This window comes from Camellia sinensis, chromosome 4 (genome assembly GCF_055761805.1).
Source record: "Camellia sinensis isolate YWXY chromosome 4, ASM5576180v1, whole genome shotgun sequence".
Taxonomy (NCBI): domain Eukaryota; kingdom Viridiplantae; phylum Streptophyta; class Magnoliopsida; order Ericales; family Theaceae; genus Camellia; species Camellia sinensis.
This window is the reverse complement of record NC_138964.1, coordinates 203,525,243-203,532,601: the sequence shown is the minus strand read 5'-3', so window position 1 is coordinate 203,532,601 and position 7,359 is coordinate 203,525,243.

Sequence of the window (7,359 nt, the reverse complement as noted above, 5' to 3'; positions counted from 1 at the left end):
TGTTTGATTAGTTGAAGGGGTCTTGTTGTTTTTCTAAAATAGACCTGAGGTCAGGTTATCATCAGTTGTGGGTAAGGGAGAAGGATATCCCGAAGACGGCATTCTGTATGCGGTATGGCCATTATGAGTTCCTAGTGATGCTTTTTGGGCTAACTAATGCTCTAGCGGTATTTATGGATTTGATGAATCGGATCTTCCATGAGTTTCTAGACTGCTTTGTGGTCGTCTTTGTGGACAACATCTTGATTTACTCATCCTCTGATAGGGCTGCAAACGAACCGAACCGAGCCGAGCCAAGCTTTGTTGAGCTCGAGCTCGCTTATTAAGCTCAAGCTCAGCTCAATAAGAAACTAGGCTCGAGCTCGGCTCGATAATTTTTTTAATGTTATTTATATTATTTAAATAAAACATATTATTTATATATTAATATATAAATAATGTATTTATTACATAATTTAAATAAAGATAAACGAGCCGAGCTTATGCAAGCTCGAGCTCGAGCTCGACTTGTTTACTAAATGAACCGAGCCGAGTCGAGCCCTTAACGAGTCGAGCCGAGCTTGTTCATGAACAGCTCAGTTCATTTGCAGCCCTACCCTCTGAGGAAGAGCACGAGGAATACTTGCTGGTAGTACTTGAGTTACTTAGAGCCCACTGTATGCTAAGTTTGGAAAATGTGAGTTCTAGATGAAAGAGGTTAAGTTCTTAGGCCATGTGGTATTCAGGGAAGGGGTGACTGTAGATTCATCCAAGATAGAGGCAGTGCAGGATTGGGCACAACCTAAGAATGCTTTTGAGATCTGTCGTTTCCTGGAGTTGGCAGGGTATTATCGGAGATTTGTGAAGGATTTCTCTAGATTAGCTTCACTGTTAACTAGACTGACGAGGAAATGAGTTAAGTTTGTATGGAATGAAACCTGTGAAAAGTCATTCCAAGAGCTTAAGGTTAGACTTACCAATGCTCCAGTCTTGATTATTCCAAAAAGGGGTTTGAGCTATTCGGTATATTGTGATGCCTCTCAGGAAGGTTTGGGTTGTGTATTAATGCAAGAAAGGAAGGTGATACCCTATGGCTTACAGCAGTTGAAAACACATGAGAGGAATTACCCTACCTATGATCTAGAGTTAGCAACAGTGATATTCACTTTGAAGATTTTGAGACACTATCTGTATGATGAGAAATTCAAGGTATTTTCTAATCACAAGAGTCTGAACTATCTGTTTACTCAGAAAGACTTGAATTTGAGGCAGAGAATGTGGATGGAGTTCATAGAGGATTATGACTTTGAGTTGCATTATCATCCTAGGAAGGCCAATGTAGTGGCAGACGCCTTGAGTAGGAAATCCATTAGCAGTATGGCTTATATTGCCATCCGAGAATGGGAGATGTTGGGTACTCTTGGTGAGTCTGACTTGCATCTTAGCAAGTCTATTGAATCCGCGGCTTTGTTTACGGTAGTTGCCCGGCCTACACTTATGAATCCAGTGATGGAGGCATAGAAGGGTGACCTTGAAGTAGAAATCCTTCATGAGAAGATCTCCAGTGGAAAGGTAGAACGGGGCTTGAGCGTGTATCCTGACTCAAGTGTTAGATACCGTAACTGTCTTGTCATGCCGAAGGGAAGTACTCCGAGAGTTTCATCATTCGTGCTTTGCGGTGCATCTAGGAGGCACAAAGATGTATCATAACCTTAGTCGCCAATTTTGGTGGAGAAGTATGAAGAAGGATGTAGCTATGTTTGTATCGAAGTGCCTTACTTGTCAGCAAGTGAAGGCCGAGCATCAGAGGCCAGCGGGTTTGTTGCAACCCTTGCCTATAGCCGAACGGAAGTGGGAGCATGTCCCGATGGATTTTGTTGTGGGCCTTCTAAGAACTTAACGAGGTAGTGCTGCCATTTGGGTGGTAGTTGACCGATTGACCAAGTTAGTGCACTTTATAGCTATGCACGTGAGCAATTCGGTGGACTATCTTGCCAAACCTTTATATTAGAGACATATTGAGGTTGCACGAGGTCCCTGTAACGATTGTTTCGGATAGAGATCCACGTTTTACAGCTCGATTATCGCAGAGCTTGCAGAGTGCCTTGGGCACTAGACTGACTTTTAGCACAGCGTATCACCCTCAGACTGACGGGCAATCCGAACGTACCATTCAGATCCTTGAGGATATGCTTCGAGGTTGTGTCCTTGATTTTAAAGGATCGTAGGAGAGGTATTTGCCCTTAGTGGAGTTTGCCTATAATAACAGCTTCCAATCGAGTATTGGCATGGCACCATTTGAGGCCTTGTATGGCCGATCGTGTAGATCTCCGATGTGTTGGGCAGAGGTGGGTGATGCACCTTTGTTAGGCCCAGAATTAGTTTGGGAAATGATGAAGAAGGTAGCACTTATTCGTAAGAGATTGGTTATGGCTCAGAGTCGCAAGAAAAGTTATGCCGATCGTAAGAGGAGACCCTTGTCCTTTGAGGTGGGAGATCATGTCTTTTTGAAAATATCACCTATGCGGGGTTTGATAAGATTTGGGAAAAGTGGGAAGTTATCCCCTCAGTTTATTGGCCCTTTTGAGATCCTTGAGCGAATTAGGGAGGTTGCTTATCATTTGGCGTTATCGTCACAACTTTCCAGAGTTCATGACGTGTTTCATATTAGTATGCTTCGGAAGTATGAGTCGGATCCATCGCGCGTGTTGGATTGGACCGACTTAGAGGTAAATGAGGATGCCTTGTATGAAGAAAGACCAGTGAGAGTCTTGGATACTCGGGATCAAGTTTGGCGAGGCAAGACAATTCTCTTGGTTAAAGTATTGTGGAAACATCACAGAGTTGAGGAAGCAACTTGGGAACGTGAATTGGAAGTCCGAGAGAAATATCCTGACTTATTTGTTGATGTGTAATTTTATATTGAGATTTCCAGTATGTAAATAAAATATAAAGACATTGTATATGTTATGGGCATTTTGGAAACATGGATTTAATATGAGTAATGTATATGCTTTGAGAATATGAAATATTGTGGGTGTTGTACCACTTTTGGAAGCATCGTATATATTGTGAAAATTTTGAAAACTCAGATTTTAATTAAACATTGTAAATGTTTTGGAAAATTGTACATTTCATCTTAATATGGGACTTATGTATCGAGTCGATGAGAATGCATGACCGAAGAATGGGTCATGGTATTGAACTTGTGAGAATAACATTGTTATGAATGGTCTAATGTTGGTTTTGAACTTTATTTGTAATTTCGGGGATGAAATTCCTTAAGAGGGGAGGTTATAGCGATTCCGGTATTGACCCATCACTTGTAGTATTCCGGACTCGGGTTTGTATGGTTTTGAACAGTGATTCATATCTTGTTTCCCTTGTCTCCCATCTATTTTGGTTATTAGATTGTAGTTGTGCGTTTGGAACAGGTTGGTTGTTTATTTGTTTTTCCAAACTTTTGTTGCCCAGATTTTTGCTCTTCCGTTCAAGCTGCCATTCTTGCGCACGAACGGGCTTTGCAATCTTTACTCCTCCACTCGAGCGGCACTTCTAGCGCTCGAGCAGGTTTTGCAAACTCTCAGTATCTTGCAGGTTTACAAAACTACTGGGAGAGTGTTTTCTACACTCGAGCAGCTAGGCGCTCGAGTGGCCTTTCTTACGCTCGAGCGTTGGTTTGTTGTCTGCAAAACTTCTGAATGTGTGTTTTCTACGTTCAAGTGGCGAATTCTTACGCGCGAGCGGTGAGCATTCGTCATGTCTTGGTGCTCAAGCGATCTTTCTTGCGCTCGAGTGTCAACTCTTCCACTTAAGCAGACTATGCGTATATCAGATCGCAAAAGTGACATTTTATATCACTTTTTCATTCTTCTCTGTCTCTAAAACTTTCCTAAAACCTAGATCTTGACTCTCTCTCTCTCTAAAATATAATCTCTCTCTACATTTTTCATAGATCCATTGATCTCTCTGCCCTAGTGTATTTGGGAAAAAGGTAGAGTATTTCTAGATCTCCATTTTGATTCGAACAAAATTGGATTTGAGCATACTTGGAGTCCCATCTTTGCTTTGCTTGGTCTTCTAACTTGAGGTGGGAATTTTTCTACATTCTTATATGGTTTTTAACTTAGTTATTTATCATTATGTAAAAATGGTGAGATTTGGGAATGGTTTGAACAAACCTAAGGTTTGGGTGTAAAATGAAAAAATGGGCTTTTGATGAATATGAAATAAATGGGTATGGGTTTGAATATGATGCCATGTTGTGTCAAAATGGTTGATTTTGGTACATAGGTTGATACTTAGAGAAAATGAGGATTTTGCCCTAATTGGATTCAATTGTTAATTTTGTATAAATAATTGAAATTTGCATTGAAAATGTGAAATTGGATGATTATGAATGTGAATGGTGGAATTAGTTATGTATTATCTCATACCTTTGGAAGTTTTGAATAAACTCTCTGTCTTCAGATTGAATATCTGTTTAGAAATAACTATATTGGGCTATCTATGGAGGATAGTTATGATTGTTGTAGAAATTGCATGAAGATTAGGTATATTGAAACTAATCTCTTGTTGATTGTCATTGAATATGACTATGTTTAAATACATTGTATATGTATGATTATTTGGGAAGAGAAAAAGGATGTACTCCATGTATGATTATGTTTATAAATACATTGTATATGTATGTTTATTTAGGAGGAGAAATGGGATGGACTCCATTGTTTGGGAGGAGAAAGGGGATAGACTCCATTTAAATTAAGTTGGTCAGAGTGTCGTAGATGAAAGTCCCGAATACATGGGTGCCGATCTCGCGGACGAAATATTAGTAAAATGGCTGATTGAAGTGTTTATGTGTGTTTTATATGATTGGAAAGTAAACCGTTGAGTTGTAGTCTTAGTTTGGTTGTTGAAAAATAGTGGACTTGACTCATGAATTGAGATGATTAAATGAACTAGAAATGAATTGAAAGAAAATGGATTAATTTGGTATCTTATGAGTATACGAATTTGCAAATGTTTCATCACAGGCATTGTATGTACACATTATACCTATATCTTTGTTAAACCTCATATATTGTGTTAGATGATTTTTACTGGGCTGTGACTCACCCTATCTGAGAAAAATATTTTCAGGTGTTGGTGACATGCCTCTGCCAAGGCAATAGCTTAGAGGGACATTTGGAAGCAAGAGCTTCTTTATTTTAACTGTATTTTTTTTTTTTTTTTTTTGTGTAAAGCCAAGGGCTTAAGATGTAATGAGCGATGCTCACTTTTGTATAACCAAGAAATAACTTGGGAAGATGTAAACCTATATGGCATTTGACTATATATTTAGCTTAATTTCTCCTAACATTACGACACATGTTGTAAACTTAGGATGAATATTTATGAATATATAATGCATGTGTTAACTTTTGTAAACAAACTCTGATGAATATTATTATTTTGTTTCTACTAATCTTCCGCTTATGAGTTGTACTTATTGTATTATTTTGGGGGTGTGACATTAGTATTCTTATATCGGTAGTGTTACATGCACCAATTAGTGTACTACCTAGTGTGCCAATACTAGTTATAACATTGTTATTGATCTTACGTATTATATAAATTACAAATATCAAAAATATCTTAAATTATGTCACATCATCAATTGATACACTAATTAGTATACTAGTTGGTGAATATAGTATTATTCTATATCAGTGGTGCTACATGCACCAATTAGTGTACTAATTAGTGTACCAACACTAGTTATGACATTGTTATTGATCTCACTCGTTATATTAATTACAAATACCAAAAACACTAGTTATGACATTATTATTAATATCACTTATTATATAAATTACAAATATCAAAAATATCTTAAATTATGCCACATGATCAACTAGTACACTAATTAGTATACTAGTTGGTGAATATAGCATTATTCTATATCGATGGTGTTATATGCACCAATTAGTATACTAACTAGTGTACCAATACTGGTTATGACATTATTATTGATCTCACTCGTTATATAAATTATAAATATCAAAAATATCTTAAATTATATCACATCATCAATGGGAACACTAATTACTATACTAGTTGGTGAATATATCATTATTCTTCTTATATAGCAATTAATATTTTCAAATGTAGTATGTAAAAGAAAAGAGTGATACTAGAGATCTCAAAAGTTCTACCAAAATTTCTATCAAACGTCTCACATGGATGTGAGATTCACACCATGTGGGTGTCATGTGGGTTTTATACAATGTGAGACATTTGGTAAAAATTTTGGTAAAACTTTTGGGGTCTGTAGCATTTTTGAAAATGAAATAATTATTGTACATTTATTCATTTATTAGTATTAATAAATATTGATAAATGAGAGGTCTTTTTAAGTTATTTTATTCTATTTTACTTTCAATTTATACTTTACAATATTTTAGATATTAAAAAATATTATGAAAAAAACTTATGAATTTTTTGAAGAAAAAAATATTTTATTATGGATACTAAATTAATAAAAAAAATTATGTATTTATAAAAATTTCTAAAAGATTTTTTGCGATGGTGTAGGTCTAAAAAAAAAAGTAAATATTTTAAATTAATTTTTTTGAAAAAAAAATATGTTTAAATAACTTACAATTTAAATTTTTTTATTTATATTAAAATAATGACTACTTTAAAAAATTAGTAAATTTTAAAAATTGTTAATAAATTAATATTTACATAACATATTTTATTTTTTACAAATCATAACAAGACTAAATATGGAGAAAAAATAATTAAATATAGTGTGTTATTAATATTTAAAATTAATTTAAAATGTAAAGGACACAATTTTTAAAAAATCAAAGTGACCTGTACATATAGATGTACACATAAATAATATAACTAAGCTTGTTTTATATATATATATATATATATATATTATATTTTTAGATCATGATAAAACTATTTTTTTTTTCTAACGCATACATCGCAATATATTTTTTAACAATAATTTATATATATATATATATATAATTTAACTAAATTTTATAAAATATTATTTAAAAAATTTACTTGTGCCCCATCGCATGAGTCAACTGTTAGCATATATTATATAATATAATTTAACGCTCTGTATTTTCTTTTATATGGTAAGGTTAAAAATGTGTTGGAAAATCGCTCATGTCAGTCCTTCACGACCAGTCAAAAAATAAAAACTGAAGGGCCTTATCGATGAAGCAAACTGTATTCTACTTGACACAACGCACACCTTTTAGGAGGGAGTTTTGTTCAAATTTCTCATTGTTTACCTCTTTTTAAAAATTTAAACTATTTCTTGTGATAATTATTGAATTTGTTCAAACTAATGTTTTAAAAATTGAACCGGTGAAC